Source organism: Eptesicus fuscus, chromosome 20 (assembly GCF_027574615.1).
Source record: "Eptesicus fuscus isolate TK198812 chromosome 20, DD_ASM_mEF_20220401, whole genome shotgun sequence".
Classification (NCBI taxonomy): domain Eukaryota; kingdom Metazoa; phylum Chordata; class Mammalia; order Chiroptera; family Vespertilionidae; genus Eptesicus; species Eptesicus fuscus.
The window spans coordinates 13,680,044-13,694,020 of NC_072492.1; the positions used below are offsets into that span (position 1 = coordinate 13,680,044).

General features: G+C 55.4%; 1 protein-coding gene across 1 annotated transcript in view; it reads right to left on the bottom strand.

Moving 5' to 3' along the window:
• Positions 1 to 13,977, bottom strand: part of PITPNM3 (PITPNM family member 3) — a 68,477-nt gene that overhangs the window by 29,151 nt on the left and 25,349 nt on the right. The window lies entirely within an intron of this gene.

A 13,977-nucleotide genomic window follows, 5' to 3' on the forward strand; every position in this document is an offset into this window, starting at 1 on the left:
AAAGCAATAAAAGCATATTAAAAAAAAAAAAAAAAGATGGGGCCAGAGGCTGATAGGGACATTGCCGCCTCCGCACTCCCCTGCCTGTCCCCAGGTCCTCCCTGAGCCTTGGCAGGCTCCGGGCCTCGCTGGGCTGGGTGCCTACTTGCACCGGGGAGCCTGCGTGCAGTGTGATTACAGGATAAATACTGTGATTGCCACAAATGACCACAGCGAGGCTATAAATAAGTCGCAGGGAAGACATGAGGGTCCTGCCATCTCGCGGGCACCGTGCCCCCGTGAGGTGGGGGCTGCATCCTGCACCCTCACTGATTACACAGACGGGGGAGCACCCACATCCTTGATCGGCCTGGCTCACTGCTGCGAAGCCCAGCTCCTTTGGGGCCCACGCGATGTTCCGGGCATCAAATCGGTGGACAAGTGCTGTATCCCGGCCGCAAACTCTGCCGAGGCACTTCCTGGCTGGGTGGGGATGGGAGGCCGGCAGGTGGTCCCAGCCCATCAGATCTTGGCTCTGGCCCCTAGAGAGTCGACTGCCAGGACCAGAGAGGTACGTCCCCGTCTTCGCAGAAGCCTCGGCAGACAAGCAGGAAGGCCGCCCAGGGCCCCCAGCCTGTTCCTCGCCCACAAGGGCTCTCTCTGCTCTTCCAAGAACCAGACATCCCACCACCGTCACTGCGGCCAGTGGCTCTGACTCACCCACAAGACATCACTCCTTCCCTGCGCCTGCCCTTGCTTGCCCTGAGCCCTCCGCCTGGTAAGCCCTGCCTCCCTTTGCAGACCACGAAGTCTCACCTGTCCTCAGAACCCTGCTCAGCTGTCACCGCCTCCGGAAAGCCTTCTCCGCTCTCCCTCAGCAGAGGTGGTTGCCCAGGGCATGGGGAGCGGGGCCAGGCTCCTTGCTGTGAGGTCACCTGTCTATTTCCCCCTCAGCCCGTGGCCCCGAGACAGGGTGCAGCAGCTGCCAGGGCTCAGAGTGGCGTTTCTGTGAAAACTCATCACAAGGGAGGATCCAGGGCGCACACAGCCTGTGAGGCAGCTCTGGGCTGTCGAGCCCCAGGAGAAATTTGGTTCAGGGCAACATCGGCCACGGGGAAGATGTTTCTTAAAAGCCCCCAGGGAAACCGTACTGGGAGCCGCTGGGAATTCTGGAACAGCCCCGCCCGGGCTTGTGGTGCCGCATCTAAGGGCTTCCCCAGAGCCTCTGGTGACAAGATCCGCTGGCCGGGGTCCTGGGCGGTGGGAGCCACATGCCGGTGGTGGCCACGTCCTGTTCATGTCTGTCTGCTTGTTCCTACTCAGGCTGGTCCCTGCGTGCCCAGATATGGGCTGTGGGGGGGAGGGGGGAGGGGGGAGGGGCACAGCTGTTTTGTGACAACATTTTGTGACAGCTTTGAGGCGGGCCAGCTACCACCACGCTTGCTTCCAGCACCCCTGCCAGTCCTGGTGCCAGGACCGGTGGCCCACCCAGCTCACCACGGCTCCCCCTGCCAGCTAAGGAATAGAGGCTGTTTTTGCTTAATCACTACCTTGGAAAGGCACAAACAGTGATCATCCCTTCTAACTACTGATGTGCCATTACTGCTCCTGAGACAGCAGCCAAGGTCGTCACCCACGCACCCAGCACCCTAAGCACAGTCGCCCGGCTTGGCCCAGTCCCACTGTCTCCATTCTCTCCTGCCACCTGCGGCTGGGACCCGGGAGGGGTGGATGCTGGGGTGCCCCCTAGCTAAAACAGACCACTCCATTCACCCTCCATTCTGCCAGCCCCTGCAGCACCCCATTTCCATTAGTCACCCCTGGGGTCAACTGAGTGGAGCTGGGCCCAGCTTGGGACCGTGGGGCATGTCCTGAGATGCATGGACAAAGCACCTGAGCCTCTGTGGGCGCGTGGAAGCACAGGCCCTGGCCTAAACCATCTTGTGTTTGAACCCAATGGCTTTGCTCTCCTGCTCGGTGTGGGTGCAAGAGATATACACTGGGTGGCCAGATTATTATGATCTCTGAACGCATAATAATCTGGACACTCAGTGTATATCCTATATAATAAAAGGCTAATATGCAAATTGTCCCCTCAACCAGGAGTTTGACCAGCAGGCAGGCCAGCCAACCGCCCATGTCCCCTCCCTCTGGCCAGGCTGGCCGGACCCCACCCATGCACGAATTCATGCACCAGGCCTCAAATACAAACACACAAACACACACACACACACACACACACACACACACACACTGAGTGGCCAGATTATTATGTGTTCAGAGATCATAATAGTCTGGCCACTCAGAGTATATACCTGGGAAGACCTGGGAGGTGCAGAGCCTCGTGCAGCAGCAAGCAGGCGGCTCAGAGCCCCCAGGTAAGCCACATGGAGAGGGACACACACTGGAGGAGACAGGCCATGGAAAGAGTCGGGCGGTGGGAAGTGAATGCCCTAGTCAGAGGGTGACCTTGGACGCCCTCTCCACACCATGGCAGAACGAGGGGTGCCGAGTCAGGCAGTCAGAGATTCTGAGCCCAAGCCTGAGGACACGCTGCCCCGCGTGAGTTCAAGCCTCCGTGCCCAGCAGAATTCCCCCCTAGAACCCCGACAACACCGGCAGGTGCGATTGGTGAGTGGCTCTGAGGGACTATGAGGAAGGAAGAGGAACCAGGGAGCTGCAGGTGGCAAAGGTCACCTGGATTTCAAAGCGATTGATTCCAACTAGGGAGCTTGGTGTCGATTCCCGGACGAGTCCTGGTGCGAATTAAGAAACACGTGTTTGGGGGGCCCTTAGCAAAGGAAGGAGCAAGCTCTGATAGGTTCGCCTGCACCGTTCCTTGTCAACCCCACTTCCTTGCTTGCTGAGGAGGGTCACTGGCCTGGGAACTTAAGGGAACACCTAGGGCTTGGGGCATCTGGGGGGCGGGTGGGGGGGCGACAGGAGCAGAATGACAAACTGGAAGGGAGCGCGCAGCTCTCAGGACAGCTTGGAGTGTGGGTGAATGAATGGGGCCGGCACAGGAAGCCTCGACGCCAGGCCTCCCGGCTCTGCCTGCTGTGAATGGCACAGCACGAAGCGGGAAAAGAAGGGACCCTCCCCTGAGGATTCTTAAACCTTTAAAAACAGGGGAATCTTTTATCCCAGGAAATTTTCTTTAGGAGCCCAATCTGCAAAACAGATGGAAGTGGACCAGCTCTGGCGGAAGCAGGTTGGGGGGCCCAGAGCCTCACTTTCCTGCTCCACTCACCCCTGCCCCTCAGCGGCCCCTGGGGCTCCACAGAACACAACTAAAAAGCCACCACCTGTTCACCAGCCCAACTCCAGGCCGCCCTCCTCCACAGGGCCCCGCACCCCCACCCTGTGAAAAACAGCAAACTAGGTGGGAGGTGGTGGATGGGGCTGTGTTTTCGGAGGAAACACGCCAAATGTTCATAAATGGTTTTCTCTAAATGATAGGACAATGGGTGATATTTTTTAACGTCCTACTTCTCTCTATTTTCCAGTTTTTCTCCAGTGAGCCCATGTTTTTTTTAGTTTAAAATTATTCCTGAACGTTTCTATTGAATAGACAATACAAGCATGTGTCACATGGATGATAAGAACATTTTAAGCAAGCCACAGCCCCTCCTTTACTAAATGTAAACACTGCAAACAAAATAAAATGTCCTGCCCTCTCAGAGCTGACAGGCTAATGAGGGAATAGAACAAGGAAAAGAAATGCTTGTGCAAGGAACCAATAAACATGAAACACACTGAATGAATTACCATCCTGTGTCTGGGTTAAAAAAACAACTCGAGTCCTAGCTGGTGTGGCTCAGTGGATAGAGCATCGGCCTGCAGACTGAAGGGTCCCGGGTCCGATTCCAGTCAAGGGTACATGCCTGGGTTGTGGGCTGGATCCCCAGTAGGGAGTGTGCAGGAGGCAGCTAATCAATGGTTCTCTCTCATCATTGATGTTTCTATCTCTCCCTCCCCTCTCCTTTCCTCTCTGAAATCAATAAAAAATGTTAAAAAAAAAAAAAAAAAAAAAAAACCCTCAAGCCCTGGCTGGTGTGGCTCAGTTGGTTAGGCACTGAAAGGTTTCAGGCTTGATTCCTGGTCAGGGCGCATGCCTGGGTTGTGGGCTGGATCCCCAGTAGGGGGTGTGCAGGAGGCAGCCAATCAATGTTGGGCTCTCACGTGGATGTTTCTCTCTCTCTCTCTCTCTCTCTCTCTCTCTCTCTCTCTCTCTCTCTCCTCCTCTCCCTCCCTCCCTTTTCCTTCCTCTCTCTCTTAAAAAAAAACAAAAAAACTTGACATCACTTGCTGGTTTCTACTCTATTGATTATTGCCCAAATTTGTGTCAGGGCTGAAAATACCAAGATGAATCAGATACAGCAGTGACTTCAAGGATCTAGCAAGTGCCTGGGGGTCACATGATCAGGGTCAAGTCACATGACAAAGACCTAGATCACATAGTCACACCTGGCCACATGACCAAAGGCTGCAAACAGCCTGAGCCAGGATAATAGGACCTCCAGAGGTACCTCTGAGGCTGCATGCACTGGAGACTTTAGCTCACCATGAGGAGGGACATCCCTGCTGTGCCCTGCACCTCAGGCCACTTTGACAGCATGTCTGCAGACCAGTAACTGGGCAGGAAAGGGTGGGGGGGGGCCCGCCTGGAGGAGCGCAGGCTCTAGGGGACCTGGCGGCTGCCCGTAAATCTCTGCAGAGCCTTGCCTGGGTCCCAGGAGCACTGGGCAGAGCCAGGATGAAAGGGGGTGTGGCGGTCTCTGGAGAGTTCCAAGCTTCAACACAACCTAGGAATGTTTAACCGTTCAGGAATGGCCCGCGCCGGCCTGAAGAAGGAGGGAGTTCTCCGTCACCAGGTTACACAAGCAAGTTATGTAAGTGACCGCCTAGCAGGGATGCCAGGGCAGGAATTTCCAACCAGGCTTGGGGGCCTCGAGGCTGAGGCCCCTCCTCGGACTCCGTGACCCTTTCAGTGTCAGAACCCAATCCGGTCAGCCTGGCTTCACCTGGCTAATGAGGCCCAAACCCCAGAGGGCCAACTAGCCCCCCACAGAGACCCTAGCCCAGACCATGGCCTGACCCTTCCCAGGGTTTGAGTCCAGATCCTGCCTCTGGAACACCTGCTGGCCACCCCAAGTGAGCATGGGGATAGCTCCAGGGAGCAGCTCCTCTTGGAACCCAGTCCAGATCAGGAATGTCACCATCTCAAACCAGGCCCAGGGAAGCTTCCAGATATTCAATCACAGGAGAACCCCCTTAGCGTGCTGCAACGTGACACTAGGAGGGCATGGCGCCGACTCTCCTGTAATGAACGCGGTCCTCTTAAGATCTGTCCCGCGTGGCTAATCGTCATCCAGGGTCTCAGGCAATCTTCCCACTCATCCTGAGAAGTCAGGGTGCTCTCCCCATTTTACAGATGAGAACATGGAGGCTCAGAGAGGGTACGTGAATTATCTCTATATGCATGTGAAGGGATAGGGATTGGAACCAGGTCACTAGGCCAGGACTCCTTCATCCTCCTGCAGCGATGTCGCACAAAGATGAGGGATAGGAAAGCGGTGTTCTCGTCACTCATTCAAATGCCGCCACACCACAGCCTGCCCAGCAGAGTGGTCCCTGGAAGGAAGGACCCTGTCAGCCCCCGCCCCCCGCTGCCTCTGCTCCAACCCACACATTCCGTCTCACCCCGGCAATCCCCGCACAATGAATGTGGGTTCCAGGAAAAGGACTGGGGATGGCCCTTGAACCTACAAAAAGGTGCACTCAGCCTTAGACCTCGAAACCAGAGGAGCGCTCATTACTCCACAGCGCCTTTTCTCACCTCTCAGACTCGCAGTTGCCAACCCCCTGCTGCCCAGGGTGTGGGAGAGCAGCGCTCACTCATTGCTGGTGAAGGGAGAACCAGTCCCACCTCCGTGGGGGTCAATGTGCCGGTGTCGTTCAAAGTGCCCAATGCCCTTGGCCCACCAGGTCCAAGTCCATGTGCATCATGACACATGCACAACACTAACCATCGCCGACTATTTATGATATAGATGAAAGACAGAAAGCAGCCCCCTGTGCCCGCCACGTGGGGACTGGCGAAACAAATCACACTGAAATACGGCAAAGCCCCGCCTCTAAATGTGTTGAGATAATAAAATAATCCCAATGCATATGTATTATCTGAGGAAAGCAAGGTGCAGAGTGGGGTGCACTGGGTGCTCCCATCTGTGAGGGTTATATGTAAAAATATGGATCAATGAATATTTATGGAGATGTTCCTGCTTGCAGAGGATATTTCTGGAATGGTCTGTAGGAAACTCGTCATAACCTTTGCTTCCGGGAAGAGGAACTGGGTGAGCTGGGGGACGGGAGAAGGAGGCCTACTCGTCACCTTTTGTTCCTGTAGAATTTTATACCATGTGTGTTACCTACGCAAAAGGCAGATTAAAACTCAGAATTCTCTCAACGCGCGCCATAGCAGGGTGGTTTGCCCTGAGATGTTACTGTCTGCTTCCTCCCGGCTCTGGCCGCTCTGCCTCTGGGGAGGTTTGTGGCTGAGCTCCATGCGCTTTGTTTCCAAAAGTACCTTTGTTCCCAGAAAGAAAGGGTTTGAGGAAACAGATGCTCTCAGGCTGCAAGTCCCACCCCACCCCAGGCTGAGAGGAGGACAGAGACGAATGTGGGGTGCCCTCCCAACATGGGGTACCCTCACCACTCCAGGGGGATGGACAACAACTCCAGGGGGCCTGGCCCCCCTCGGCCCCAGGAGCTGCAGACCAGGACGAAGGGACTGGCAGGCTGGGGAGGGCGCACACCCTCACGCCCCCTCACCCCCCTACATGGCCCCTGCCGGGCGGGGAGACACCTGGGGCTTTGAGAGGCCCCTGGAATCACAGAGGGGGAGTTTCCCCAGCACAGCTGGATGGATATGCAGGGTGAACATTATAAATCGGTGTCTAGAAAAATGAAGGGAAAGCTTGTTCTTTCCTGTGTAAGTCTGTGGGCTGTGCCGGGTGGTCTCCATTTGCCCCCATCCCACCCTCCAGCTCCCAGCCCAGCCAGGGCCTGAGGCGGAGACTCTGGCTTTGGGCTGGGCGTGGCCAGGGGAAGGCGCCCAGAGGAGAACTGGGGAGTGAGGCTCCCTCCCTGCCAGGTCACCAGAGGCCGGTCCCTCTACTGAAATGGGGGCGAGGGGGTCCTCTTTGCTCTATTTTATTCCCAGAGGCTATCCAGGTGCTGGCACACTAAAGCTACTCATTTTCAAACAAATGAATAAATGAACAAATAATGTGTTTCCAGTTTGCACCCCTGTAGTGTCAGAAGCTGTACACACCCCAGCAGAGCACAGACACCACAGGGCAGACTCACACAGACACACAGGTATCTGTGTATAAATGAATGCACCAATGCATTGACGTACACGCAGTGCACACACGCCAATGCATGGGCACACAGGGCACACAGGTGCCTACACACTACAGCAGGCCATGCCAAGCACAGACATACGCACACACACACGCAAGAAAAGTGCTCCCAAGGCGGATGTCTGCCATCCTGAGCTCATTAAAGCTGGCTAAATATAGCTCGTCTGCAGCTGTGCTCAGCAAGCTGCCCACACAGGCCAGAAAAAGACACCAGTTACCAGGCAGAGGAGTGGGGAGGCCAGCTGTGGGCAAGGGGCTCTGTGTGCCACGCCCATGTGGGCAGCTAGGGGGCCCCAGGACTGAGGGGGTGCAGGAGCATTCAGAGCTCTGGTCACTGACCCCTGGCTGTGGGCATGAGGTCAGACCACATCCCCACGATGGGGTAGATGATGCTGAACACCCCCATTTTCTCTCTACGTCCCTTTGTGGCAACCATGCAGGTTCGTCTGACAGTGAATCTGGTGAAGGAGCCAAGCTCAGTCAGGACACAGCCTGGGACAAACCAGGCTCCATCGGTGGCTAGGGCAGCAGTGGGTGGGGAGGAAGACGAAGGTCAGTCTGGAACCATTGAGACCCCATCAGGACCAGTGTGGGGTCTTGGTCTGGAGACAGAGAGAGGTTGGAGTCCCACTGGGCACCCCACTCTAATGAGCAGGCGTGGCCATGGGCAGACCCTCCCGCACCTGGGGCAGCCGCTGGCTGCCGCCACTCCCGCCTCCGATGCCAGGCACTGGCCCCGGGAAAGCCATTGGACAACCACGAGTGTGGGTCACATGTGTCAGGTCCTACCAGAGGGCCCCACAGTAAGTCCTCCCGTCCTGGAATCTCCCCCATCAGGTGGGGGTGAGATAGAAGGAGCCCCTCCAATTCGTACTTTCCTGTGCACATCTTGCACCCCAAGGTGTTTGGGGGTGGAGTGAAGCTGGTGCTTGAGGTGGAGTGAAGCTGGCACCTGCATGACACAGGGGACAAGGGGGCACTTCCCCAGAGACCTGGGGTGACCGTGGAAAGAAGAAATTGCAGGAAAATGGGAGCTCAGACCAGACATGGCACCAAGCTCTGGAGGTGGAGGAGTGAGGAGACCGGGTTCGAGCACCTTCCTCAGAAGGTTGTTCATTTACCCTGAATCTTTGTCTTCCCTTTGTGACATGCTTGTAATGACCATAGCCTTTCCCAGCTCCCAGGTCATCGTGGAGATCAGAGACCAGCCAGGACAGCGCCCTGCACTCTGTAGAGCTACTGAGATGGGAAGGGGGAGAGGGAGGTGGCCACGTGTCCCCCGGGAGAGCCAGGGTCCTCCCTGGAGATGGGCCTGGTGAGCAGAGGAAGGAGTTACTGCTCTACTGAGCCAACAGCCCTGCCCTCAGCCTCTTCTGAGTTGATGGCAGGAACCAGCAGGGAGGGGAGGCCCAGTTTCTGATCTGGGCAGTGGTGAATGGGGCAGAGAAGGCAGGGACCCACAGTGCTGGGTCCCAAGGAATCGCTCTGGGACCCCAGTCCTTCCTACACTCTGCTGCCAAGGGGGCTGGTTGGGTCCCCTCCACGGGGATGGATGGGATGCTCAAGCTTCCCAATTGGCCTAGGAGAAAACTGTGCTTAAGAGTCTCCACGCTCCTTCTAGAAGCCAGTGTGGACAGGAACGGGGAGAGCTGATGGGATAGTGAACAGGTGGGTCAAGTAGGGGTGAGGCTCATCCTTGGCTGGCGAGGAGTCGCAGGAGGGTGGCAGGGGCCATGAGGACAGATCTGCCTCCTGTGAAGGTCTCTCTGACACTCTGGAGGGAGGACTGGAGTGGGAGAGACTGGAGGCAGGGAGGCAGCAGAGGGAGGCTGGACCGGCCTGAGAGAGAGAAGATGGTGGCCTCAGCTAGAGGAGGGACGGGGGACAGAGAGAGGTAGAGGCGCGGAGAGATCTGCTGGAGGTAGAATGGATGCTCTCAGGGGTCTGATCTCGCTCTGGAAGGTGACAGAGATGGAAAAGTCTAGTAGGGCCCCATGTTTCTAGCTGGGGTTTGTGAAAAATGGCACCATTTCCTTTGGATGGAGGCTCGGGAATGAGGTTCGAGGAGCAGATGCTTAGTGCCCTGAGAGCTCGCACCCAGCACCGTGGCGGCCGGGCTGGAAGCACTCTGTCAGTGTCCGCTGTGCCGTGGAGTGGCGTGGACAGGGCTGGACAGAAAGACATGCAGACCACGGGAACCAGGAGACAAAGAGGCAGCAACAGAAAGCCAGAGCAGCTAAGAGACTCCACGTACAGGGGGCGCCAGAGGCGGGACGGAAGGCGGGCCACAGGCAGGAGCTGAGGCTGCACAGCAAGTCAGTGGGAGGGACCCAGGTCTCCGGACCACCACCCTGGCTCTCTCTCTCCTTTGCCCCTACCCAGCCCCACACACAATGGCTCCCAGGACTTCTCATGCCTGGTTCCAAATAAGAAGCACAGCAACTGCATGATGAAGGCTGGGGCCGCCTGGTAGCCACGAAGGAGAGAGGATTCTAGGACATTCCCCCGGCCAAGGCCAGGGCAGATGGCCCGGGGCAGATGGCCCGGGGCAGGCCTCTTTCCCTGCACTCACACTTCCTGTGGCAGGTGCAGGAGGGCTCCCTGGCACTCAGAATCACGAGGAAACACTCAACCAGTAACGACTGAGACAGCCACAGGACCAGCAGAGTGTCAAAGAGACAGCTCCGTGAGGTGTTGAGCTCCATCCCCACATCTGTGCCAGGCATTGCCAAGGCTCAGCCAAAAGCCCATACTAAGTGAGAACCATTAAGCGCTTCTGTCGCTGTCATAGTTAGCTAGCTAATATTCATAATAGGAAGAAAGCAACGGGGAAGCCAGACATCATCAGCATGGTCATCTGGGCAGCTTCACCAGGAAGCTGCAACGTCACGCTCCCCAGGGAACCACCGCCAGTCCCTTCCCTGCAGACCACTGGGGGAAGGGGTCAAACAGAGGGGGAAATGGGCACATGGGCCATGAAGTCAGGGGGAAGTAGGGAAGGTGCTTGCCTGTCAGTCTAACCTGGGAAGAAAGATCATTGGCTAGGAGGATGGACCCCAATGCAAGCCCCTGAGAATTTGGGAATACCTAATCCCCAGACAAAGGAATTCTCTCTCTCTCTCTCTCTCTTCTCTCTCTCTCTCTCTCTTATTCTCTCTTGCTTCTCTCCTGCTTCCTTGCACTCTCTTGCTCTGTGACCTGCACTCACCCGCGCACTAGCCCATCACGTGGCCTTAGCAACCACATGGCCCATAGCCCTGTGGGCTCCACGCCCAACGCACTGCTGCTGGGAACACAAGCTAAGCTAGCCAGATGCTAGACTGGACTGTGCTGTACCGTGGAGCGGGAACTCTGGGCAGTGGCTTTAATCCTTGCCCTGCTGAAGACACGGCTGGACTTTGTCCAAGGCAAGACCGAGGGAGATGGGACCTTGGAGGGGAACCCCTTTCATCTTACATCATCGATAAAGCTTTCCACGACATCTCATCCTCCCGTGGGAGCCTCAGGAAATGCAAGAGCTCCACTTCTACCAGTTACAGGAGGGGACACAGAAGGCACCCCGCCAATAACACTTCCTCTGTGAGAGGTGCAGATCTTGGCACCCACATGTATTATCTCCACCCCCTCAGCAAATCTAGGAAGTAGCCATTATGGTCTTCTTTCCACAACTGAGTAAACTGAGGCTCAGAGATGTTAGATAACTTGTCCAAAGTGGCACAGCGAGCAAATGAAGGAACTGGGCCTCAGCCCCAAGGTCAATCCCATTAAAGCCCAGATGTTAGGATTTAAGGCCATAGGATTTAACCCAGCCCCAGATCTTCTGGTTCCTGGTCCAGGGCAATTTGTGGCACTTCCCACCTTGTTTTTAGTGAGGTTTTGAAAACCCAGTGGAAATTACAATAATATACATGGATGTGACTATAAATGGCAAATCACATTGTAAACATCAGGCATTGCTGTAATTCTGTTTTTATTAAGGGTCGCGGACTTTTATTTTGCCAATTTTTGGATTCAAAATGAACAAATCACCGTCGATTACCTCCATCATTTTATAAAAGAGAAAGTATTTGAATGCACAAATTTGTAGGCAGGATGCAATTGTGGAATAAAAAACAGCCCTCCCAATTGAATGGAAAAACATATAACAGTGTTGCTGTTTTTTCACTGTCAAAATAGGTTTGTCCTGGGTATCACTGACTTCAGCGAGCATTTCAGCTCCGGAATTCTTTCATCACCTACTGTTATTCTCCACTAAATAAGAATATCCCAGCTCCAGCTGGTTTGGCTCAGTGGATAGAGCATCGGCCTGCAGACTGAAGGGTCTGGGTTCGATTCCCGTCAAGGGCACATGCCCGGGTTGCGGGCCTGGTCCCCAGTAGGGGACATGCAGGAGGCAGCCGATCAATGAGTCTCTTTCATCATTGATGTTTCTCTCTCTCTCCCTTCCTCTCTGAAACCAATAAAAATATGTTTAAAAAAATAATATCCTTAAGCAGCATAATCCTGACCACAATCTATACTTACGGTGAAAAAGTAAACTTATACACACATGTTTCTGAGCCAGTTCTAGAAGACACCAAACATCTGGTCGATGCGATTGGCGTTGTGGTTTGGCTGTGGTTTCTGGGCCTAGAGGCCCAGAAGGAATGATCTGGGCCCTTTTCCTCTCTCAGGTTCCCAGCATCCCCATATTAATCATGTTCTTTTCATTTTACGTTGTTTAGACATCTCGGGGGTGCCAATTCCTGGACACAGTAAACTGGCCTTCGCCTGTCATATGCAAACCAATCGATCCACCTCCTTTATCTAACTCTCACACCACGCCCATAGTTCCCTGCCCTAAATCCCCCAGGGCCAGGTAGCAGGCTAGAGACTAGCCCTGGAGGCCGGAGCCTCAGACACTTTTGGAATGCAGTTTCCTCTGCCCTGCCTTCCTTCCCTCAGAAAATACAAGAGGTTCCACACAGGCTTCCCCCTCCTCCTGCCTCCAGATCAAACCTCTGTCTGCTTCCCCCGTGGCCCTGCATGGCGTGGCGTGGCATGGCGTGGCATGGCCCCTCCACTTGCGAACTGTAAATAATAAGGTTTTTCATGGCATTGATCTCTCTGATTTGTCACTCAGTCGCCTCTATAAGTTAAAATCCCGGGGTACATTTTAACACCGCTCCCCTCACACAGGAAAGAGAAAGTGACCCCTCCCTGCACTGCCCTCCCCTCCCCACCCCCCAAGTGTCCTGTGGCCTGCGTCTGGGGTGCCCCTGACAGACGCTATGCCTCCCAGCCCTGAGGGCTCTGTCTTGCATCTCCACTGCATGTTAGACCACAGCAAGCTCCTCGGGAAGCCTGCGCACCTCCTCGAGCTGGAGCCAGGCCCTGGGAAGCTGGCATTGCAGGTACCCGACCTGCACTGGGACGGAAGAGGTTGGAGGGAGGCCTCACGGAAGGCTTGCGCCTGCGGAAGGGGTGGGCAGAGCGGGCTGAGCCCCCCGGAAGAAAAGCAGAGTTTACCACCCCAAAATATGGCTTTTGAGATATTATTTTAAGCTGGTTATTTTTAAGAAACAAAAGACTCAGAAAAAGTCTTTACCTCCCCCTCACCTGACTAAAGGAATTGGGTAGAGAACCTGCCCACAGGAAGAGGGCTGTCACCCAGCACAATCTGAACTAAGTGTGGGACAGGGAGGAGCCGGCACAGTCCCCTCTGTGGCCCACTGGGCCCAGCAAACATTCCTCATCTACCTGTGAATTGCCTACCTGTCGTTTGAAGTCCCAGACCCCTGCCTCCATCTCCTCAGTCCAATGTGTCCTTAGGGAACCCCTATGAGTACATATGTAATCAACTTGGTCATTTTCTTTCTGTTAATCTGTCTCATGTCCATTTCATCATTAGTCCAGCTACAAGAACTTAGAAGGGTAGAAGGGAAATTATTTTTCCTCCCCACACCCCCAAAGCTGCAACCACAGATCAAAATAGCAGGAGAGAGAAGCAAGGGAAGTTCTGAGCATACGTCCTCCTCCCAAACACACGCAGGCTCCTCTCCCTGCCCCCAGCCTCGTGGGGAAACTCAGTACCGCTCAGAACAAAGACGTGTGGCTCAGACAGGGCCCACCAAGGTCACCCCACACCTCCAGGCACTATGTCCTGAGGTCACTTTGTCAGCAAATTGCCATCTTTACCAAGTCTTTCCTGGTCGAATCCGGAGAAAACACAGGCAGAAGGCAGCCTGGAGGAGCCTGCACGCTAAGGAGGAGGACAAGGCCTCGGGAGGCCCGGGCCCTGCAGGCATCGCTCTGAGGGATGGGAGGCACCGCTCACGCCCTGGCATAACCCTCACAGGACACCATGTCACCGTCTGGGGTTCCCGGTAGTTGTGTCACCCGAAGGAGACGGTATCAAAGGCTCAGGGAGCCTTGCTCCCCATTCCCGTCCTCCTCTCTCTCCCACATGCAAACCACGCACGAGGCTTTCCCAGGTCCCATCTGCTCTGCTGGGCTCAGCCTCCCAGCCCCAGCCTCGGGCTGTCCCTCTGGCTCTGAAGCCCAGCTGCCCAGTGTGTGTGTGGGTGTGGGT